The sequence below is a fragment of the Myodes glareolus genome, chromosome X (assembly GCF_982192425.1).
Source record: "Myodes glareolus chromosome X, mMyoGla1.1, whole genome shotgun sequence".
In the NCBI taxonomy this organism is placed as follows: domain Eukaryota; kingdom Metazoa; phylum Chordata; class Mammalia; order Rodentia; family Cricetidae; genus Myodes; species Myodes glareolus.
Window position 1 is genome coordinate 86,016,348 of NC_142053.1, and position 26,151 is coordinate 86,042,498.

Here is a 26,151-nt window from a genome sequence, read left to right on the forward strand (position 1 = left end):
AAATAGTTTTCTTTCCCTAAATTCTTCTCACTACTCACTTTTGCTTTCTACTAATGGAGCTCTGGTTTTCTGCATAGCAGAGTCCCTAGAATCCAGAAAAGCATTCAAAGTTCTTCTCCCTCCACTCCTAATGAGCAGCCCTGGCAAGGCATAAGCAAAGACAACTTAGGCTACAATTTCTAAGTCTCCAGGACAGGAATACTAACCTTTATTCAAGACCTGCCTACAATAGAATGAATTTAAAATACTTGTTCTATAAATATGAAAATCAAAGAGCTAGCTATTGGTGGCCTGTATTCTCTTCCAAAAGCCCCCATTTCATGCCATTTCTAAACTGTAAATAGAGTCAAGGATTGAAGAACCACATGTTTCAAAGGAAAAGAGCCCATTTCAAACCCACAACTCAGCCAATCACAACGAACATCACTCACTGTTTTGGTTAAAACGTCATTCACTTGGGTAAATATTGTGCCTTCATTCTCATTCCACCGTTTTAAAGCCTCTCTGACTAATACAAGCAAAATAAAATAAAAAATACATGTAGTTAGATAGTCAACATGTCAGACCATTTCATACATATCATCTCCTTTAATTTTCTTCCCAAATTTTCTGGGTGACTTCAGATCATCTTCATATTCTGATGCTTAGAGTAATTAAACACATTTATGCAAAATCATACATCTAGTAAATAGAAATGCTAAGCTTCCATATCTGCTATGTCTGACTCCAAAAAGAAGATTCTTAATTACTGATAAATTATGTAATATGACTGGCAATCTGTGTAATATGGTTGGAGGCTGGAAATAGGTAAATAGGTAGATTAGATCAACTGACCCATGGATGACTCACAAGGTTAAAATATAGAGCTATAGTGGTGATTAGCATATGTTCTTTCCCTTTTGCAACTCACCATCTACTAGAGCAGAAATTAAAGAGCCAAAGAAAAGTAAAATAATGTAACAAATAATGATTTTTCACTGCTACATATAAGAAACCATGAAAGATGGGATTATTTTTTAAAGATCTAAGTATAAGTGACAATAGTAATGTCTGTTTTAGGTACAAATTACATGTCACGTTAACAAAGTGGGAAACATACATAAAATAGATAAGTGAAGTAATCTTTTAAAAGAAGACTGTAAGAAAAGAGAGTTGGCCTTTAATTGTGGCACACATCTTTAATCCAAGCATGTAGGATCCAGAGGCAGGTGGATCTCTGTGAGTTCGAGGGCAGCCTGGTCTACAAAGTGAGTTCTAGGACAGCCAAGGCTATTTTAAAAAAAAAAAACCAACAATGAAACAAAAAACAAAAACAAAAACAAAAAAGAAAGAAAGGAGAGGTGTCATTCAATGTGTATAAAGGTAAGTTTGACAGCCTTCCTCAAGACCCAGCAATACCACTTTTGGGTGTATATCCAAAGGAAACTCAATTGTACTACAAGGACATATGCTTAACTCTGATCCTAGCAGCATTGTTTGTCATAACCAGAACCCGGAAACAACCTAAATGCCCCTCGACTGAAGAGTGGATAAACAAGATGTGGTACATTTAAACAATGGAGTACTGCACAGTAGAAAAAAATTACATCTTGAATTTTGCAGGAAAAATGGATGGTTCTAGAAAACATCATATTGAGTGAGTTAATCCAGACCCAGAAAGAGAAATATCATATATACTCAGTCATAAGTGGCTTTTAGACATAAAACACAGAAAACCAGTCTACAATTCACAATCCCAGAGAACTTAGACAACAATGAGGACCCTAAGAGAGACATACATGAATCAATTCTACATGGGAAGTAGAAAAAGACAAGATCTCCTGACTAAATTGGGAGCATGGCGACCTTATGGGAGGACTGAAGCGGGGAGGGGAGAGGCGGGGAGGGGAGCAGAGAAAAAGGTAGAGCTCAATACAAATTAATAAAAAAGGTAAGTTTGAAAGCTGTGTTATGCAAATTCTATCTAGGGTTATTACAGCACTGCACATTTCAGTTTTGTTATGAGGGGGACGTGTTGTATTTTTTATTAGAAAGTTAAGGAAATACACATTTTTATCCACATCAAAATTTAACCTATACTGGTTGTTTAAAGAATCCAATCAAATGTGTATTCAAAAGAAGGTTCAAACAATCACCATTTTGTTAAGTAGATATGAACTTAATAAAGAATCTTTAAATTACTAAGAGAAAATAGGGGAGAAAAATAATGAAGAGGATTTTAGAATCTGTATTTTTACGGACTACACTTTGATTTAAGGTTAGAGAAATGGCAGGTTTCATTAGACAAATTTCTCCTCTCCCTTCTCCCTTATCCCATCTCCTCGGTTCTCAAAATGTTTTTGATAGCAGTTCTCCCACTGACTCTATCTTAGTGTGAATTAAGGGCATGCTGTACTTTTGACTCACGGACTATACTTTGAGAGATGAAAATAAAAATTCTGACTGCAGTTCCTTCTTCCAGATTGAAACTCCAGGAGGTACATGTGTGCATGCTCATAGTAGCTTTGATTATAAACACATAAATGCTAGGTATCGACTGCCAGGAGAAAAGGGAGATGGAATTATGGCACAAAAATTCAATAAAATACAAGCCAGTAATGACAAGGTCTGACTGAAACCTCATAGGTAAATCTTCCACACTAATATTTCAGACACCTAGCTAATAACCTGATGTGTTTAAATTCTGTTGTGTAAATTTAAAAAAGGAACGAAACGTAACAATATTGTTTAAGGATATATGTGAAAACGTTATCAAAATTGAAGTCATAATAGCTCCCAAATTTAGGACAATGTTGAGCTCTAAGATATTGTTGACGGTGATAGTCTGAAGAAGAAAAATTCAAGTAGACTCATGCAGTCATAAAGAAATATCACACCATACCTAGCACATGTCAGGTACCATTCTAGATTTTGGAAGGTAGAGCAACAAACTAAAGCAGATCAAAGTTTCAAGCCCTCACAGACCTTTAATTCTAGTAGTCTCCGTGGAAAGGTATTAATAATATTGTTGGTTCTTTAATTCGAGCACATTAGCATTTCTTCCCTCATGGTTATGCATTTATTCTTTTCTCTGACTATAATAATAAATAATTAAATAAGAACTTGAAACCTTTTAATATCCTCTTAAATAGCACTCTATCACAAGCACAAAGGTTTGCTTTGAGAACAAGTGCATCATGTTTCTCCCCAGCTGCCTTGGTTTACATGCTTACTTAAGCTGCACACCTAATTGAATAGAAGTGTATTGCCAGAAACTGTCAGCCTGAAAATGCCAGGTCAACCTTGAGGGAAGTTGGACACAGGGGCCCTAAGGACTTAGATGTTTCTTTCCCCCTGCTTCTCTCCTTTATCCTCCTCTCCATTCTTGCTCCCAAATAGGATTTTGAGATGCTTTGAGAATTGGACTAATTTGAGCAAGCCCACCAATGATTGTGGAATCAAGGTGAAACACAAAAGTCTCATAGCTGTTTTTCTTGTTAGGTTTAGTAATGTTAGCGCATTATGGCTTTGTGACCAGTCAGACCTGGGCTATACTCCATGCACCACCAAAGTTTGGACAAACATTGTTAAAAATCAGTTGACCATAAATGTAGAGATTTATTTTCAGATTCTTATAGAGTTCTTATTTATGTGACCATAGCCCTTTTTTAGTTTTTACCTTTTGGTTAATTGTTGCCTATACATAAATTTTAAAAATCAAATAAGTTTAAGAGGCTAACATTCAGAGGAGAGAGAGGAGAGAGAGAGAGGGGAGGGAGAGAGAGAGAGAGAGAGAGAAAGAGAGAGAGAGAGAGAGAGAGAGAGAGAGAGAGAGAATACCAACCACTTTTATCTCAATTTCCCCACCTCATTTTCCTTAAATTATTTTATCTTAAACATTTTTCAAAGCTTTGTTGTAAGGTTTTCCAGTCAGGATTTGGAATTTTCCTTATTTGTCATGTTGAAGACTGTTTTTTTTCTGTTCTAGACTTCTTACATTTCATTAAGAACTTCATGGCCAGTTTTTCAACTTCTGATAAGAAGGCAGGTAGGATTTTAAAATTATAATTAACACACTGTGCAAGTAAGTAGATTTCACTGTGACAATTTCTATACCTATATATGTTGAGCTTTGATCATATTGACCATCCTTTTAAACTCTATTTTTGTCCTCATTCTTAGCTGACATTTTGCTAGAGAGTTTCTTCATTCTTTAGGAATTATTAACACCTCAACAATATGAAGTCTTTTGAAACATGAACATGGGATGCTTTCTCATTCATTTCTACTCAAAATTATTTTCTACAGTGTTTTGTGATTTTCAGTAGGCCAGTCTTGTATTTCTTTTGTTTATTTGTATTTTCTCTTTTGATGATAATAAATGATCTGCCTTTTCATTTTCAGATTATTCTTTCCAGAACATGCAAATGCAGTTAGGTTTCAGATGTCAGTCTTTTATTATGCAACCTGGCTGAGCTCATTGGATTATTTCTAGTAGTTTATTGTGAATTTCTTAAAATTAGTCTCTGTAACATCATGATATTTGTGATTAGGGATAATTTACAGTGTTCTCTTTCATTTTGATGCTTGCTACTTATTTTTCTGGCCTAATCACTGTGATTAGAATCTAATTAAATGGTAAATACGAATGGAGAGAGCAGTCAGTCTTTGTATTGTGTCCAGTTAACAGAGGAAGATTTCAATCTCTGATTATTAAGTGTGATATTAGCTTTGCAGCTTTTATAAAATAACCATCAGGTTAGGACAGTTATCTATATGCCTAGTTTTCTGACTGTTTAATTAAAATTGGCATTAAACTTCAGATATTTTTTTCTGTATCTGTTAAGAATTATTTAATTCTAGTATTGTCATCTTTTATTATTTTAGTTTATTTTGTTGACACTACTAGAGATTGAATTCAGGGTCTTATACATGCTAAGTAAGTACTTCTCCAGTGAATCACATACCTATAATCTTGTTTTTATTTTTAATATGGTACATCATATTAGTTGATTTCATTTGTGAAATGGAGCTCACTAGGACCTTGTGATAAATTCTTTCATGTCATTGTTTGTAATACATTTTACTTTTTGGTTGACTCAATTTGCTAGTATTTTGTAGTTGATCTTTTTTAAAACCTAAATTAAAGGGGTTGAAAAGATGGTTCAGCTATTAAGGGCACTGGTTTGTCTTTCAGTGGGTCAAGGTTTGGTTCCTAGCACCCATATGGTGGTTTACAACCATCTATAACTCTAGTCCCAGGGAATCCGATGTCCTCTTTGGACCTGCTTGGACAACAGGCACACATGCAGACAAAACACCCATGAATATAAAATAAATTAATACATTTAAAATATCGATTAAAATGCAATATTTATCTGATGGCCTTAGACATGATAGACAAGTTCTCTATTGCTAAGCCATACTCCCAGCCCAAGTTGTAGACCAAGCCTGGAACTCATGATTCCCCGGAGGTCCCCCTTCCCCTTTAGCACATCCTTCTAGCATGCATTACTACATTATGCTTAATCCTTTTTTCAAACATGTTTTCTAATGTAATCTCTACTTTCATTGTTCAAATAAATAATTTGAATCTCCCTCTAAGTTTTGGTGTGACACATTTTCATTCGCATCTTGTTTAGAGTATCTGATCTCCCCTGTGTTTACTTCTTTGACCCCACATTTATTTGGGAGCATACTGTTTATTTCCATTCATTTGTGAATTTTTCAATTATCCTTCTGTTATCGATGTCTAATTATTTCTATTGTGATGAGAACTTACAGCATTTTTGAATAAATGTCCTTATATTGTCTGTTTTTTTTTTTGCAGAGTTCTGAAGAGGTTGAGTCTAATACGTTTTGCTTATATCTTCATTGTTTTTATGATAGGGTGAATACACAAATATCTTTATTCAGTCATTCTGGATACCTTCATATCTAAATTGCACTATATTGTACATGACACAAAATTTATCTACACATACACTATATCATTAAAGAAAAGAGGTCAATCATACTCTTCACTCATTCATTTATCTATTAATTTTTATTCAATAACTCACATTATATGAGATAAATTTGATGAATAATGGATGTGCAAGGATGATAAAGTCACTGGACTTTATTCCGGGAGTTTTTGTGATCTCAGTCAGGGTTAAGAAAAGTGCAAAATGTTAGAAGAGAAATGCTGTAAAAGGGGCCAGGTTGGGTTAAAGAGGTGTGCTCACTCTTTATGATGCTGAATATTTTACTGTGGAATCTAGAGATCGGACGGTGGTATCTATGTTTGTAAACTGTAATTAAGCCTTAAGCTTGATATATACTAACTGCTTTATACAGTACACAAAGGTAAACAAAAACACTATCTGCTACTATGCATCAGATATTTATAGTCTCTGTGGTTATTTCCATTTTCATAAAGCTTACACCACTGAAAAACACTTCATGATAGCTGGAATGATGTCAGCAAGACTTTAATATCAACGTCTTGCCGATTTGACAGATCTATCCGTTTTTCCTGTTACTACTCTTAAAAATGGAGCTGAACAGATGAATGCTTATTATAGTCATATCCTTGCACTTCCCAAACCACATCTGTTGTTTCTTTGAGCCAATTTTTTTTCCAACAGTTTTCAAGCCATCATAGCCAATCGGCCATGGTAAAATTAGCCAGATTGTTTCCTGCAGTGTCATCAAAACTTAGGGCAAGATCTGTTTCCATAGCTCGTTTCCGGAATGCATTGCCAATGAAACAGGAAAAGGAAAGCAAGCAATCAATTAAAAAACAAAGAACTTCATTTCAGCTTACATGTTAAATCTTTCTGGACTAGAATGTTTCTCACACCTTTCATTTTAATTTTTGAATAATAATAAGATGATTTGCAGGGTGTTTGCTATGTGCTATGTATCAGCAAAAGTGCTTAATTCTCACAATTATTACTGTAGGCTACATAGGCTATCTCTATTTTTAAAATGAGGGAGCCAGAGGAACATGATGTCTTCAAACCACATAGCCAGCAAGGGGCAGGCTAGGATTTTAGCTTCATGATTTTTTGTGTTGGGTGGCTCGAATATCAGATTTACATAGGCTAAAGTAATCTGAGAACAGACGATTGAACTGGAGGCAAGCTTTAGAGACATTTTTTTTTTAATTTAGTGATTGATTCAAGAAGTTCCAGCTGATTGTGGGTGGTGTCACCCCTGGCCAAGTGGTTGTGTGGCATATAAGAAAGCAAGCCGAGGAAGCCATGGAGAGCAAATCAGTGAATCACAGTCAACCATGGATTCTGCTTCAGTTCCTGCCTCTAGGTCCCTACCCTACTTGAGTTCCTATCCTGACTTGCCTCAGTGATGGACTGTTTCCTGAAAGTGTAAGAAAAGTAAATCTTTTCCTCTCCAAGTTGCTTTTAGTTGTTGTATTTTATCACAGCAGCAAAACCCCTAAGATAGGCCTACACATTTCATGCTTTCTTTTTTTGTGCTACATAGCACGGGCTCCCTAAACCATCACAGCTGCACAGCAATTCAAAAATCTTTTTGTCCAGGTTTTCTTAACTCTTAGCCACAGAGTCAACTCATATGGGAGCTTCCTCAAATTAACCAATGTCCTTACTCTGATTTAAAAAAAAAAAAAAAAAAAACTTCAGGGGGGACTGAGCATCCACTTTTCCCCAAAGTTTCCCAAATGCTTTAATGTCCAGAAATGTCTGAACTTTGTTCAACGCTGTCCATACCCATTGTAAAATTTTGGGCCCAGGAAGGGACAGAGAATTGAGGAGTATAGATGGCTATCCAGAAGCAGACTGGCCACTGGAATTTAGGTGTTACAATTTTCATGCTAGAGTTCTGTTTTGGAGTAAGAGCTATAGTCTAAGTTCTCTGTGAATGAGAAACAGGGAACCTGCAAAATCTCTCTATGATAACCCACATAATGCAGTTGCTCAGCTAGATCCCAGAGAATTTTTAAGAAATATTAAAAGCATTAAGCAATGTAAGTGCTACCAAGACAGATGGAACTTATTTAACAGTGACTGATCTCCCTTGTGTGCGTCAGACACAGAGCATAGGGATCCAGGGACCACTCGCTTAAGTCTGGTGTGTAATATTTGCTCTGAATGACAGTACGCCTCCACAGAGCCTAATTCCACAGATAAGGCGAATGAAGCACAAACTTCAGTACATTTTGAGTAAGTTGTAGTAGCATTGAAGGAGAGAAGAGTAAAGTCTAAGGAACAGAGAGTTCTGAGCTTGAATGCCACTATTGCTGATCACTAGCCATGTGATCAGTTTCTTTAACTGTAAAAGGAGGAGCATAGTATTCTAAACCCAGAAGGTTATTGTGACAAGTACATCAGACAGTACATGAGAAAGGGCCTGGCATACCCCAAATGCGTTGTAACTTCTACCTGTTTTCACCATCTCATTTCAACTTTCCCTTGAAAATAGTCTATAGAGTCTCATACTGTACAGTAAATATGCAGCTTCCCATGCCAGACACTACTTAGCAGCAGTCCGTGGAAATATTAGGAAAAAATTCTATCTTTAAAGCCCCACTGTGACATTGTCTGAGACAGGGAAACAGATAACGTGGCATATGAAGTGCAAAAAATCTTCAGCCACATGTCTGTGTGCCACTGGAACTTAAAGAAGACAGACAGCACCATGCGAGCAGTCACAATTTGTTAACAAAGAAATGTTGATTAGATTTCAATCTCAATTTTAAACCAGGAAGCCAAGGTTAGGCACTTCATGTTGGCTCAAAGAGCACACAGGAGCTAGGAAAATAAGTCTATTGTATCACTGAACCACGACAGAACAGAAGTTACTTTGATCTCTTAAACTCCAACACAAGGAAAGTATCCTGTTCCCACAATTAACAGACTTATTTTTTATTGTGGGAAGGGGGATTATTGGCAGCGATTAAAAATCCCTGACAGCCTTTCACTCCAGGATACATTACAATAAATAACACGATGGTAGCACCTGACATTTAGTAGGTGCCTGTAAGGGCCAGCTGGCAGACTTGAAAACATCATCTCTTTCAATCTGCAGAACAAGTCAGCGAGGTATGTAGCATCATTGCCATTTTATAGGAGGAAACGTTGAGCTACAGCTCATTGATGATTCTGCCCAAGACACATAAGCAGTAAATGGTTGCCCTATACTTGGAACTCAAGTCTTTCTGATTCCAAAGTTACCCATTAGGCTGTAGTCTCTGTAGCAGTCTATGGTGACTCAACCCAGAAAATTTGAGTCATTCTGGACTTTATGTACTTCACATCCTCAATGCAACCCACCTGCCACCATTCCTATCAGTTGATCAGTGACTAATATCTGTTAATTTTACAGCCGAAATAGTCACCACATGCACGCAGCTTTGTCTTTAAAAGAACTGTAACTGCCTTATTCAAGTCTTTCTGTTTCTTACCTGATCCTCACCCAGGACCCCAGTGGCATTCTATTGAAAATATCTGCTTCTGTAACTATGCCCTCTAACAGCTCTCAACAACTCATGACTCACGGGAGTGGCTCTAACTCATTGCTACATTAGAATCACAAGGGGAGCTTATTAGCGATAACATTACTGAGTTCAGATTCTTCTCAGTCGAGAGTTACAGGTCTAACCCGAGTCCTTGTCATTTTACTAAATGCCTAAGTGAAAACCACATGGTCTATAGCATACACATTCAAGCTTAATTCTAGTTCTCAGGTTCGCCCTTTCCAGAACTTCCATATGAGCTTCCAGTGGTGTGAAGACACTGCACTTCTCAATGCAACTGCCATTACAAGCACTTCTGCTTTTACTCACACCGTCGCTCCCTCTAACTCCGACACTTCACCCTACCCTTGACTCACTGTCTCTTTCATAACATTATGTCATTATGCAGGCCTCACTGGAAGAGGCCAACACCTCCTCCAGGAAGCCTCCTCTGATTGTGTTTTCCAGAAACAGCATGCTCTTGTCCTCATTTGTGCAGTAGAGCTCTTTCAAAGAACCAGTATCTTCAGATCACATAGCCTAGGCAAATGTCTGCTTTCCACCCAGCACGTGACCAAATGCTGCTGCTTCTCTTTTTTCCTTTTACTACTGACTCCCAAGGAATAGAAAAGTGCTTATTTAAGGACATGCTGTGGGACAATGGTCTATATCCTGTCACTTGTATTTTAATAAAACACTGATTGGCCAGTAGCCAGGTAGAAAGTGTAGGCGGGGCAACCAGGCAGGAAGTAGTGGCTGGGCAACAAGAACAGGAAAATTCTGGGAAGAGAAAAGATTCAGTTGGCAGTCATCAGCCAGACAGAGATGAGACTGCTTCACTGAAAAAGGTACCATGCCCTGTGGCTAACACAGACAAGAATTATGGGCTATAAGTTATAAGAGTTAATAAGAAGCTTGTGTTAATAGGCCAGTCAATTTATGATTAGTGTAGATCTGTGTGTTTCTTTAGGACTGAATGGCTGTGGGATCGGGCAGGACAGAAACTTCTGTCAGCAGGGACAGCCGTGCTATCTCTCAAACAGCACCTAAATGTGAAGACTAAGGCAGACCCAGAACAACTTTTGAGTCCTAAATTAAAATGCTACTAAACTGTATCAAACACCAAAGATTCTATTCATCTAGTCTCAGTCTTGGTCATGAAGTTCCCACTCATAGCTAAACCATATTTCTCAGATTATTTATTTCTCTCTCTTGGTAGAAATGGAGAATAAATACTTTCTGCGTTCTTCAAATAACCAAGAAATACAAAGGTGAACAGAATATAAAACAGTATAAAACCTAAGGAAGGACCCGTGTCATGTTGTTGTTTCAGAACTAGGTACTAGGGAAGTGGCATGGAGCTGGTGACCTGTCATTGTTAAATAAACAAAAATAAACGGTTCAACTTGGTGAACAAGCAGTTTCCATTGTGTAAAGCGATCATGTGGCCCCTGACATGCTGCCTTCGTGTTTCATCAGCCCCAAAAGAAAGAGATAAACTGCTGCTATGGAGAGCCTGTTTTCCCTTTATGGGCAGGGTCTCCTCTCCATCTGCTTCTGCTGTAGATTCTGCCTAACTATACACATTAAAAATTATAAGACATTAGAAATTCACCAACCATGTGACCAGTTGCCTTTTTTCCTGATCCTCAGTTTTCTCATTTTCTAAAACCTGTATTTGTAAGTCAGTGCAAGTGTATAACGTGTAGTCATTGCATCTGTAGAACCATCTGATGAGTCAAAGAGATGGGACAAAATAAGCCTGAGGAAGTTAAATGTTCTCTTTAAAGTAGAACAGAAAGAAGCAAGGTTACAATGTGAAGTTCTGCCAATGGATCAGACTGCATCATTGTACATGGAAAACACGTGCTTTCATTAGAAACTTTAATTTGAAAGAATTGGCAACAATGGTTTATAGCACTTCACCAATAAAAAAAATATTTGAACATTTATTCTCATTCATTCTGTTAATGAAATTTTATTTGTCCTCTCCATAAGCCAGGCACCATTGAAATGGGGATACAGTGGCAAACATGTCAGATAAAAATTCCTGACTATCTTAAAGTTTCCACTTGTATGGGAGGCATACAAAACAAGTACAGAATGTCGAAACAAATAATTTCAGACACTGCTAAGTCCAACATTCCTCCCACAAATATTTTCATTCCACTTCCAGATGAGGAAAAGAAGGCAGAGACTTTAAGCCACTTAACCAGCCAATGAACTACCGAGTTGGGCCTAAGAAAGGACAACTTTTGACCATGCATGCAGGCCATGCTTACTCTGTTTTACAGCTTTGCTTCTGGTTCTAGTTCCTAGTAGTGTCTAGATATCTTACTAAGTCCTTAGTTTAGTTAACACCGTCTCTGAAGGAAGATGAGACTCAGTCAAAATGGTTTGTGTCCATAAGATGAGGAGAACTAGACACACAGTCTTTCATACAGGCCCAGGGTATTTGCTGGTCCACTTGGCTCTATAGTTCCTTGTGAGTAGCCAGGACTTGTTTCCTTCGCCACTCTCTCCTTGGTCCTTAGCATATGCATTGACTGCTAATTAGTGTTTGGTTAAAACTTTTCTGTTTTGATTCTGTGAATGAATGAATGAGAGAACAAGTAAGGGTAACTTTAAGAAATCTGGGTTTTCATGTTTCTGGCAAAGGGAAGCTTCGGCTGTTTTCCCTGAGTACAAGCAGTTATGGCAAAAAGAGAACTCTCAACAGAGGAATCTAAAATGGCTGAAAGATACTTAAGGAAATGCTCAACATCCTTAGCCATCAGAGAAATGCAAATCAAAACAGTTCTGAGATTCCATCGTACACTTGTCAGAATGGCCAAGATCAAAAACATTGATCACAGCTTATGCTGGAGAGGATTTGGGGAAAAGGGAACACTTCTGCATTGCTGGTGGGAGTGCAAACTGGTACAGCCCCTTTGGAAATCAGTATGGCAATTTCTCAGAAAATTAGGAAACAACCTATTTCTCAAGACCCATCAATACCACTTTGGGGTATATATTCAAAGGATGCTAAATCATACCACAAGAACATGTACTCAACTACGTTCATAGCAGCATTATTTGTAATATTCAGAACCTCGAAACAACCTAGATGCCCCTTTCCTGAAGAATGGATAAGGAAAATGTGGTACTTTTAAACAATGGAGTACTACACAGTGGAAAAAATTAATGACATCTTGAAATATGCAGGCAAATGGTTGGATCTAGAAAACACCGAATGGAATGAGGTAACCCAGATCCAGAAAGACAAATATAATATGTACTCACTTCTAAGTGGCTTTTAGACATAAAGCAAAGAAAAATTAGCCTACAGTTCACAATCCAGGAGAATCTAGACAACAATGAGAACCATAAGAGAGACATACATAGATCTAATCTACATGGAAAGTAGAAAAAGACAAGATCTCCTGAGTAAATCGGGAGTGTGGGGCTCATGGGAGAAGGTAGAAGAGCAGGAAGGAGGAAGGGAGGGGATCAGAGAAAAATATATGATGTGGGATTTCCCTCTGTATGCTGAGAATATGATTGCTTAATGAATAAAGAAAACTGGCTTGGCCTGATAGGGTAGAACAGAGCTAGGCGGGGAAAAGTAAACTGAATGTTGGGAGAAAGAAGGGCAGAGTCAGAGAGAAGCCATGTAGCCCTGCTGGAGCCAAACAGAACTTTAGCGGGTAAGCCACAGGCACGTGGTGATACACAGATGAATAGAAGTGGGTTAAATTAATATGTAAGAGTCAGCCAGTGAGAAGCTAGAGAGAGCTAAAGGGACAAGCAATGATTTAAATAATATAGTTTCTGTGTGGTTATTTCAGGGCTAAGTGGCTGGGAACCAACAAGTGGCCTTATTCCTACAAATATATAGCTCAATAAAAACAAAACAAAACAAAACAAAACAGATGGGCCTTAACAGAGAGGAAGAAGAGTGGAGCATTACCATATAAGAAGTGTGATCAGGTCAGATGAAAGTGAACAGTTCTCCAAGACATATTTAAGAGATGGCTTTTCTTGCTATCTTTCCAACTGAGCTGTGGAAAGTTATTCTTTGTACACGGCACTTAGGCAGTGAAGAAACAGTCAGTGTGCAACATGCTGATTCTTCGCATCCGTATAGTTTCAAAGCTGTGCAGAACAGCATTCTGTTGCATTAGGGCTAGGATTGTCTGGCGTCCTTCAGAGGTCTTGGTAATGCTTGGGTGCTTATGACCCTCAGCTCCATTTAAAATATTCTATTTTGTAAACTTACTTTGACTAGATGTTTGTGGTATTTGAACAGTCTCTGGAAACTTACAACTGAGTTGAAGAGAGAGAAAGTCCAGTGGACAAAAAAAGAAAGCCAATATTCATTAGTTCTTAACCCACTGCTACCTGTAGTATCCATAGTAACATTTACTAAGCAGGCACTACAGTTTCTCACTTACGGATGGCATTATAGTATCTTCTTATCAGTGGTTGTATAGATTAAGGAATCTATTCCTGTTAGGAGTTCAGCACAGTGCACAGTATGTAATATGTATACACTGCAAAGGCAGATTAGTTGTAGGCCACGGATTGTCCCTTAAGATAGTGACAACAACATGGTTATTGAAATTAATTTGAAAACAATCACAAATGTGATTACTATAGCGTAAAAAAAGAACATGGGAGAAAGGAAACAGTATTTTGTGTCTTTAACAACATCATTGAGATATAGTTGTTGTAACAAAATGTTTAAAATGTAGAATTTGATCAATCTCAGTATACTTACAGAGTTGGACAACTTTCAACACTATCCAGCTCCAGGATAGTTTTATAATCTTAAAGTCACAACCTTATACTCTTGGAGTCTTTCCATATTCTCTCTTCCCTGCAGCCTCTGTGAACTGAATCCACCCTTGGGCCTCTATGAATCGGTCAACATAGTCATACAGTATGTGATGTTCATGACTGACTCTCTTAACACAGAGTTTTCAAGGTTGAATGATTTATAACAATAATGCACAATTCTTTATATCGAATACCTTGATATGTGTATCTGTTCATCATTTGATAAACATTTGTTTTGTTCCTACTTTGGGCTAGTATAAATAATGCTGCTATATATATTCAGATTCAGATTTTCATGTTCCCACATATTTTGATTCCAATGCATAAATATCTAAGAATGAAGTTATCAACATCTATAATGACTGATTGTACGTTGTGATAGGGTATTTGTATGACTTGCTTAATATGCCCAAAGGGATTTACAAAGTCAGTTGTACCTGTGTATATTCCCCCCAGCAGTGCATGGCAGTTTTGATTTTCCAAACGTTTATGCTAACACTTATTACTTCATTACTGGTGCCATTACTGTTATTGTCCTTCTAATCAGTATGACATGATAGCTCACTGTAGTCTTGACTTAAATTTCCATGGAGATGAGTGACTTTAACAACTATTTGTTCATTTTCTTTGGAGAAATATCTAAAACATGCTGATTTGTCTCTTTATTATGATATTGCAAAAATTTACATATCTTTCCTAAAAACTCTTATTAGATTCATGGTTTGAAAATGCATTGTCCACTCTATCGGTTGAATTTTTACTTTCTTTTTTTTTTAATTGATTTTTACTGAGCTCTACATTTTTCTCTGCTTCCCTCACTTCCTCTCCCCTCCCCTTCAACCCTCCCCCAAGGTCCCCATGCTCCTAATTTTCTCAGGAGATCTTGTCTTTTTCTACTTCCCATGAAGATTAGATCTATGTATGTTTTTCTTAGGGTCCTCATTGTTGTCTAGGTTCTCTGGGATTGTGATTTGCGGGCTGGTTTTCTTTGCTTTGTGTTTAATAAACCACCTATGAGTGAGTACATGTGATAATTTCTTAATACTATAATTTGAAATTCAACAGGGTTTTCATGCTGCCTCTTACATGATTTACTCCAGAGAAATTTCAAGTTAACTTTAGAAGTTTTTGTGTTCTGTTGTTGCTGGGTGGACGACTGGGTAGACATTTTTTATGTCTAGCTTTTTTTTTTTTTTACAGTGTTGTTCAATTATTCCATTTCTTTGCTGGTCTCCTTTCTAGTTGTGCTATGCCTTATTGAAAGTAAGGCATTAAGCTCTCCAATTATTATTATTATTATTATTATTATTATTATTGAACTGTTTATTTATCTTCTCTGTATACTTTAGGGTCCTGTTTTATGTATATATTTATAACTGTTTTATCTTTCTGAGAAATGACCATTTATCATTAAAATATGCTATTCTTTAGCTATAATAATAATTTTTATCAGAAAGTTTTCTTTTATCTGATATTAACAAAATCACTGCAAGCTCTCTTTTGATCACTATTGACATGTAATTTCTCTCCTTTCACTTCCCAACAATTTAGGTCTTAGAATCTACAATGAACCTCTCATAGCTGGTATCCAAATATATCCTTTCTTATTTCGTCGTGCTGACAATCTGTCCTTTGACTTGATTTTATAACTGTTATCTAACTTGAGGGTTGCAACCTGTGCAACAAGTTACAGCTGGCATATGTCTTCAGCAAGCCAATAAAAGTAGAAAGCAGAAGATTTATTAAATGTGCCCATACTGGAAAGAGAGAAAAAGAGATCCAACAGACTTCCAAGTCTGTTTTAGGGGTCTCAAGACGAGACTAAAGTTTAAATAGGGAGTCCAGGATATGCAGATCTAAGCAGTCCTGGTCAAGGTGCCCCCATATCATTGACCTGCCATTGACTGGGCTTCGGACAAACTATTAGTAATGCTTGAAATTTCTTTTCAGGAGACAAGTTGTTCCTATGCCCCTATGACTGACACCTTTTCCTTTTACCTGCATGGGATGTCTGATGGAAATTGCTCCCTCCCCATTTCCTTTGCACAAAAGTTCATTGAGATAAATAGACTTTGGTTTATATTAATCTTGCTATGTAACATTTTTTTACAAGTTATTCTCATGAAGTTTTAATTATAAAAGACAAGTCAATATATAAGATCAAAAATCAAAAGCTCATTATGTTCTTAATTGATTGTTAGATAACAGCTTAATTTTGTTGTGGTTTCCATGTTCTATTTCTCTTTGTATTTGGCTTAACACTTTGCCTCTGATTTGTCTGAGTATGATTCTCTTCATTTTCGTCTTGAAGTATTTTCTTACCCACTTTACTGTAAAACATTCTTTTCAGCAAGTTTCTCAATACTTTTGTCACCATTTTTTTCAAATATTCTTTCTATGTTGTTCTCTTCTTCCATCCTGATAGTGTTGCTATATGCATGTTGGCCTGTCACTAAGGTATCCCATATTTCTTCAAGGTTCTTCAATTTTTTATCATTTTCATAACTACATTATAAATATATATTATTTGATGATTCTGTATTCAAATTTGCTATTTCTCTGTCAACTGAAATCTAATTTTGAGCACTTTTAATATTTTTTTTAATTTTAACTGTTACACAATTCAATCACAAGCTTTCTATTTTCTTCTTTAGAATTTCTGTCTCCTGATTGCCATTGTGTACTTATTGAAAATTATTCTTATTTTTTTTTATTTTAGTTACTTTCTATATTTTAGTGTATTTAAAATAGATTATTTTAACTCTTTACTTTAAGTTTAGCATCTGTGTTTCTTCCTGAACATCTTTTATTTACATTAATTATTTTATATTGTATTATTCTATGCTTAATATACATTATATAAAATATACTTAATATATTATATTCGTCTAATTCTTGTGTATAGTGCATATTTTCTCCTTTCTATGCAGGTCTCAGAGGTTCTTTACATATTGTCACAACTCTGGGCAGAACTTTGCCCTTTTCTGAGACTCGTTCTTTCCTGCTCAGGCATTTGTTTACTTATAAAACTGGCTGAATAATGATTAGGAATTCTGTTTCCACAACATTGTGGAACCTCTAATGATTCTGCTCATGCTACCTTGTTTTTGTTTTTTAGACTTCTTTCCAATTGGTCAGCTTTAAATTTCTTTCTTTCTTTCTTTTTTTTTTTTAAATCAGAGACTGCTATCAAGCTCCCTCAGATTTTTACCTTTTATTATTGGATGTGCATGTGGTTAAAATACTATTTCTATAGTATGGGGATTTTAATATTTGTCACACACATTTATCAAGGATATGTAGTTCTAAAGCTTTTCCCCTAGTTCATTTTCTTTTTTAAAATGATTTTTATTGAGCTCTACATTTTTCTCTGCTCCCCTCCCTGCCTCTCCCCTTCCCTTCAACCCCCCCCCCAAGGTCCCCATGCTCCCAATTTACTCAGGAGATCTTGTCTTTTTCTACTTCTCATATATGTCTATGTATGTCTCTCTTAGGGTCCTCATTGTTGTCTAAATTCTCTGGGATTGTGATTTGTGGGCTGGTTTTCTTTGCTTAGGTTAAAATCTTTTGTTGTAGTGGAGATAAATAGGACTTTATTGTTAAGGGTGAAATTTTAAGAGTTGCTCCTGGGTCAAAGTATTATATTGTTCAATCAATATTTGGTCAGTTTGTGCTTTTTCAGTTTTTAACTGTGTCTATTTTACTAATGGATCCATATGTACCTTGAATGATGCTTCATAGTAGAGTTCACTTTACATCATTTAGAGATCATTCTTGAGTGCCCACAATTTAGCATCTATGCACAGTTTTCCACACATACACAATAGCTAGTATGATCCATTAATGATTCATAGTTATCTTGTTTCTCTGGTAACATTTCATTGCTCCGTTATTTTCCTTTGTTTGACCACTATCTAATCATAGAGCTCTCAATTTATTCTTAGTTGACAATGACCAATATGGCTACTGTCGTCAATAAAGCGCAAGGAACTTTTGCATGCCTTTTCAAAATGAAATGAAAGGTTGTGGAGCTCTCCATTCTAATTGTCCTTTTCTCATTCCACTAACTGTATCTGCATGTCACTGTGGTTGAAGGGCAGGGACAGTGATTTGCTACTCCCAGACTGATTCTTTCCCCTGCTCAACAAGTAGTATATGAATTGATGGTAAATCCTTTTTCAGAATTTAATTGATAATGATTGTATTAATGTCTGTAGTAGCTAAAAGCATCACTGTTTTGAGGGATAAAATTTATAACATATAGCAAGATATTTGTCTCCTACCAGGAAACTGTTCAAAAGCAAGGATAATAAACCTATGTGATTCAGGTTGCAAGAGTAGATAAACTTGGCTAGTGATCTCAGACTGATCTTAGTGACACTGAGGATCCCTAAAAGTACATTAGAATGACAATGGCCTGGAAGTTCTGTGCTCAAGGTAGGCTAATGAACAATTTCAAAGGATTTTGCCCAAGCACAGAAAGGAAGATTGAAAATGCAATCAGCAGTCAACTTAATTCCTTCCAATCCTCATATCCATAAGATTAAAAACTATACTTAATTCCTGTTAAAATAAACCCACATTTACTATTTGTAAGTACAGAAGCTAGGAAGGCAATGTTCCTTTAGATATTTCTTCAACTAAGTAACCAGATCATACATACACACATATATACATATATAAAATTATACTACAATAACTTACATCCTCATGTTTTTAATATGTGAAAAATTATATCTGATATGTAAGAAGAAGTTTTATTTTGAAATGTCTTGCATCTTTTTCTTTGAGTTGCTTAAATGTGTATTTTTAAATAAATGTATCTTTTTGTAAAAACAGAAGAAGCAAAGTGGACATTAGGAACTAAGTAGCTGCAATTAATCCCTGCACAATAACTTCTTATGTAACACTTAGACTAGCTTTTCTTCCTTGACACTGAGTTTATTTGCCTTTATCAAGAAAAAGTAGAATATTTATGAGGAAATTAATGTTGAATTATGTCATCTCTAAGGTCCCTTTTATCCCTCATGCTCATTATTAATGAGTCTTTGTGTGTGTGTGTGTGTGTGTGTGTGTGTGTGTGTGAAAATGCTCCCGGAACATGATTTAAATCAAACTTATCTATAAAGTCTCTGAAGTATGACCTCCAAACTCTGAAACCAAGAAGACAAGGATGATGGATTTCAATGTAGTTTACAATATAAGACTGTTGGATAAGAAAACTTATGAATGAAATTAAATGTGATTGTAATACATATGACAAGGAACCAAATTCTTCTATATCCATAAATCTATAAGAAACAGAGCCAAATAAACAAAAACAACAACTGGATAAGGCCAAGAACAGGCTGTTCACATGGAAACAAATATAAATGGCCAATAAACATGTGAAACGATGCTCATTTTCACTCACAGTTAAAGAGAGGCAACAAAATGATGAAAAACTATTGTTTTTATCCATCTTATTTATACGGATTAAAAAGCTTAATAATGTCTATTATTTATCATTTTGTCAAAGGAAAATATAATATCGACCAACTCTTAAAATGTACATTTTTTATTTAATTATTTAGCATCTAACATCTTATCTGATGTGCAGAGCATGCAAGTGAAAGTAAACAATTAACTGACAAAAATTCCAGTAGTATAAAAATAATATCTTCTGTGGAGAGGATTCACTGATCTTTATAGAAAAGCATTAAGAAATCAAATCATAAACAGGAAAATGTAAACATATAATTCCTTGCAAAAAGAAATGAAGCGAAGAACCCACATTATTATTAATAATAAGACAAAGTACACACACAGTAAAGCAGATATAAACAATATTTTAATGTGAAGGGCATAAAACAAAAGCTTAAAATTTATAATGGCCCGTGTTAGTAAGATTGCACTAAAACCAATACGGTCACATATGTTGTTAAAACCATTTTCCCGTTTATAAGATCTTTTAAAAGAACTACACCATGTTCCAAAGAGTCTGTTCATACTTTGCTGCCTAATAATATCACTTCTGAAACTGATCCTTAAAATCCATTCAGCCAAAACAAATAACCATGAGCAGAACACACACTCTCAGTGTAGCCGTAAGATCTCAAAATTAAAAGAGTAACAGCTGTCTAACAAGGAGAAAAACTGGTCAGCACGCTATGGCATACTAACTCTATGGGAAAAACCCCCAGCAAAACTTTTAATATTGATAGAAATGTTCTATATCTGCACTATTAAAAACAGACACATTTGTGGCTAAGAAAACTGACTAACTTAAAAATTAATTTTTCTTAATTTTATTTAGTCTTAACTTATGTTCAATCAGCCACTTTCATTGAGCAGGACACTGGTATTCAAAATACCATTAAAAATTGGAAGCTACAACATAAAATGTAAAAGGGAAAATTTTTAAAAATTAAATTTAAAAGAAATATAATATGATAGAAAACCACATTTTACATAAGAGATGGGAATATAAATCCACTAGAAAGAAAATAAAAATTAATCTGACAGAATGATTAGCTAGTGATATAATTTCTTTTCTTGGATTTTTCAGTTTTTTGAATTTTTAATTAATTCTTTAAATATATTACAAGTTAAGTTTAAATTTCAATTCATCATATAGAACTCTCAAATATGTATTCATTTTATTAATATTGCTTCATTTAGTTTGTCAGTATTGCCTTTCTTTTGACAGTTACAACTTTCGCTCCTTTGCCAGGAGCAAAGAGATGAGAAACTAATCTCCTCCCATCCTTCCTATTTCAAATAATATCAAGTTAAAAACATATAATTGTGCATGCAAGTCCAAAGCCTGAGTATGTTAAACTCATGCTACTAAAATAGAGTAACTATATGGTTAGTAACACACTTCTATTAATAACAATGTAATAGAAAGATATTCAATCCTCTTTATTTTGTAATTCTGATGATAGGAGTGGAAACTGCTCCAATTCTCAGTTTTACTTTCCATCTCACAGATTCAAAAGGCAAACTTTCCATGTGATTAACTCTACTGGAAACAGCTTGTAGTGGTTGTTAAGGTATTTCTACCGGCCACAAACAATATGAAACTTGATTTATAGATCATGTCTGATTTCATGCTGATTAGTAACCTATGAAAAACCTGTGGCCCTGCTGGGCATCAAACTAGAAGGCTTTAATAGAATTAAAGGTTCCTGTTGGGTCAGGAACCCTGAGGCCAAATTCAACATGCATGTGGACAATAGAACTAGATGTGAGTAAAGGGTCATAGCGGCTCGCACACAAATGGGTGTCCTGTTAATCCTAGAGCCAAAATATTACAGGGGAGAAGCCACTGCCCAGAATCTCGTGGTTCCACTTGCTTCAGTTGTATGTGGAACTCAAGCCAGCAGAAATGAAATGGCAGTTCATCTGGACAGCTCTGAATGAGCACATGAGTCACAATGGAACCAGAACATCTGGAAAGAGAATGAATTGTTCTCTTTTATTATTTTTACTAATTCCTAACATTTGAATCACACTTTAAAGTTTGAAAAATGCTTTCAACCCATTATCCTATTTGATGTTCACAACAACCCTGTGAGGCCGGCACAATACTCAGTCCATTAGCAACAGCTGCCGCAGAGACCAATGTTTGTAGAACACATTGTCTTTCAAGAGTACTATCTTGCTTATTCCTCATAACTCAAGGAAGCGGCTAGAAAGTTTCAGTTGCTCCGTTTCTAACTGAGGTAATCACAGATAGAAGAAGGGAAAGATGGTCACTGTGGCCTTACTAGTTATACAGTAGTCTTAGAGCCCGAATCCAGTGTTCTAATTCCAAGCTTACAACTGATTCAAAAACACCACGTCATCTATTTGTATTTCTGTATATTGATGATATGCAAAGGAGCTGGTGTAAAACTAAAATCCTCTCACTAACTTCGTCCTGTTTCTAAACATTTACAATACCTAGGGCCATCTCAAACACATAGAATTCATTCTTTTCTGCCCCAATACTTCTTAGTTTGGACAGTAGCCACCTGAATTGCCTTACTATCTCTTGGATTACCGTTCTGAGTATCTCTCCCCCAAGTTATCACTATCAACTGAAAAATTTCATGAGGTGATGCCTTTGTCTGAATAAACTAGATTGAAAAGAGTGGAGAAATTGCCAAGTCTCAATGAAATCAAATGATACTTATTGCTTGACAAATTTGCATCTTAATCAGTAAACAGTGAAATAGTTTTAAAATTCCTTTTGAGTGTATTTACAGAAGAAAGGTGCCGATCTTCTGAGTACTAAATTCCAGTCATTCAGAATAAGTTTTGTGACTTATTGTGCAGCATGGGAGCTACTGTCAATAGAATTATAGTGTATGTTTCGAAGTTACTGATATTCAATTCTAAATGTTCTCAATACGAAAAGTTATAAGTATATGAGGTGGTGCATATAGAATGAACTTGGCAACCATTTTAGCACGTATCCACAATATCAAAACACTACATAGTACCCCATAATATAAAACTTTTCAATTAGCCAAACATTTATAAAAGAACTTCAGAATGACAGCCAACTTCAGAGAATGTTGCTAACTACCCGCAACCTGCATGAACAACATTTGATTGTGCTCTATTTCCTTGAACTCAGGTTCCTTTCCTCTCTCAACTCATTCCAAAAATCCTTCTCTTACCACTCTTTCTGCCAGAATTAGTCACATATTCACCATCTTATAATTGCATATAGCATTTCTTTGGTCCCATCATTGTTAACGGAATATCCAGCACAATGCCTAGTACATATTATACACCCAACACATACTTGTTAGACTGATTCATTTCAGTGAAGCAGTGCCAGTGAGCTCTCTCACACTACCACACAAACAATACGGTACATCCACTTTGGGACAAATATGAACCAGGAAAATTCAATTTGATGGAAAGTCGAGTCTAATCCCTCACCCATTTCTGAATAGACAGATGGATATTATATGGTTTTCCTGAGTTACCCCTTTGGCTGAGTGTCAGCCATGGATACAAGAAAGGGAAAACTGCTTTTCTCAGACAAATGAACAGGCCAGATGACCATTTCATAGCCTGCAGAGTGCCTGTAAAACAAAATGGCAAACTGCTCTACAAATGCTTTCTCATAAAAAGTGCTTCAGGGCGGAATGGATACACACATGCAAGCAAAGCTGGCCCTCCAGAAAGTCTGTGCACTATGAAAGTGGAATCATCTAAGTAAAAACAGTGAGTCATCTCCTAATCATGTACACAACTCTGGAAAGTAGGAGGCAATTCTAACTGTGTCCTCTCTAACACGGGCCACTGAGAGAAACCATTGGGAGTGCCTGAGGCTGCAATCTTGGTGTTTTCTAATACATCAAGATTTCTACCAAACTAATTCCCAGGAAAGAAAATGGTTTCTTAATCATTTCTAGACTTTATGTAATCAGCTTCAGACCACAAAATTCCATTTTGATACTGATCACTAAGGAAATAAAGTGATGGATTATTTTTAAAGTGCTATGACGTTGAATTTTAGAAAGACTCTCTAGTGTTTTGTTAGTTATCACATTATTTCATTACCTATTTATCATAACCTTGCCAAGATCTTTTCTCAAAAGGCAGAGACAAGCTGCATAAAATGCATTGTGTTACAAGCATAAAAAAATGAAGAATTAGAATGAGAGCAAGGCAGAGTAAGGAATAAGGGGATTAAAAAATTTTTGAAAAAGTCAAGTGGAAATTCTACTACCATAGAAAATTTTACAAATACGTCCATACACACACAGGACGAGTAAAATATGAAGTTATCATATACTCAGACACTGATTCCCCCACTAGATACCGCAAGTTAACAAATTAAAAATCCCAATACCAGGAATGGGTTACCTTCTTTGAAGTTTTGCCATAGGGGTCCTATAGACCCCCAAAGATTACAGACTATTGTTAATGTTCTTGACTGTCTCCAGAACTTGACAGTTAGACCCCACTGAGGAAGATACCACATCTATGAGCCATACATCATAAAGAAGTCAAGCTTGTAGTGACCTGAAAACTTCATCCCTGCTGAAGAGCTTTCATAGTGTTAGAAGGTGCTATGTATGCTACCCAGGGAATAAAAGGACACATCAGTCTTATCCAACTTTGAACTCTGTAGGCTACAACAATGACTTGCATGGCAAGACATGTCCACTGGTGAAATGGTGACACAAATGTCAGGGAAATTACCAAACACTTGATGATTAGATTTATGACCTGCTCCACAATATCTGGCACCATTATCCTGGCTAAAAATTTGTGGTTACACAGGTAATAGGCCATAGGGAAGAAATTACCACTATTATTTTGTTAAGTGGACATAGTATTGAAACAATTTACATTAACTTATCATTAGTACATCTTTCAACTCTCATTAGAGAAGCTTCTATTTGTAATGGATGATGATTTATAAAGAGATTCACAACTTTTCAAGGTGAAGAAATAAGGATACACACACACACACACACACACACACACACACACACACACATCCTTCATCCAAAGGATCTGGAGTCATTAAGATCTTTTAGAATGAAAATTTATAAATAGTATTTTAAAAGTTACAAAAATAACATAACTGTCATCTAAAAACATCAAATAGCACAGGATGTAAAAAGTGAGAAACCTGTTTCTACCTAACTCCATTTCCCTTCCATGGAGGATGCACCTTTTAAAACCTAAGTTGCATTTTGTCATAATTCTTTTGTAAATGTATAAACATATGGTTATATGTACTTTCAAATATAGAGATTTCTGTTTACAAATGTCAAACAATAACGAACAATTAAAAACTTGTTGTTCTCACTTGACTATAGAATAGCATGTAGCTAAATACACATTTTCTTGATGTAAGAGTTGCATAAGACTCCAAATGAACATTCTGTGATTTATTCAACAACTTCCCCCAGGCAACGGCATGTAAAAATCATTAGTTTGAACTTAAAAGTAAATAAAGAATTTTTTCTGATATTCCATTTAGCTTCAAAGTTATTTTCAAATGTATTAATCAATACTGTGAAAAATCTACAAAGAAATATGTACACGCAGTTCTTTGTGGTAGAAATTGGCTTTAAAATTGAATTAATTTGTCAAATCAAAACATTTTGAACTCTTATTATTTATATTATATAGTAAATATTGATTCAATTATCAATTAACATGGAGGTTAGGTACTGGACTAGACACAGGATAGAAAAATATGCAAGTTCAGAAGCCAATAAAGTTTATTTCTTTCTCACCTTAAAAACAAACACAATATTAAGCAGAAAACAAATAGAAGTTTTAACCTTCCAAATATGATGCTGCTGGTTTCTTAATTGCCCAACAGCCTAAATCTATTCTGCTGTGGGAATGCTTTTGAACCCTGTAAAGTTTTGTCACTCATATTGATTTAATAAAATGCTGTTTAACCAGTAGCCAGGCAGGAAGTATAGGTGGGGCTACCAGACTAGGAGAATTCTGGGAAGAGGAAAGGCTCAGTCTGCAGTTGCCACCCAGACAAAGCAGAAGCAAGACGAAAATATAGAACTGAGAAAAGGTACCAAGTCATGTGGTTAAACATAGACAAGAATTATGGGCTCATTTAAGTTGTAAGAGCTAGTTAACAATAAGCCTGAGCTAATAGGCCAAGTAGTTTATAATTAATATAAGCGTCTGTTTGTTTGTTTTGAACTGAACAGTTGTGGGACCAGGCGGAACATAAATGTTCATCTACACTTTTCTTCCAAACTTGTCTCTGAAATCAAATACATTCTCAGAGTCTGATTTCAACAGTATATGCAGTGTGTTAGCAGTAAAAAATAGAGACCAGTTTATACTTATAATTCACTATAGCATATGGATAAATAGCTGTATTCAGTCTAAATGCGTAGGAACAT

General features: G+C 35.8%; 1 protein-coding gene across 1 annotated transcript in view; it reads right to left on the reverse strand.

The window, feature by feature from the left end:
- Positions 1–26,151, reverse strand: part of Ar (androgen receptor) — a 169,654-nt gene that overhangs the window by 74,174 nt on the left and 69,329 nt on the right. The window lies entirely within an intron of this gene.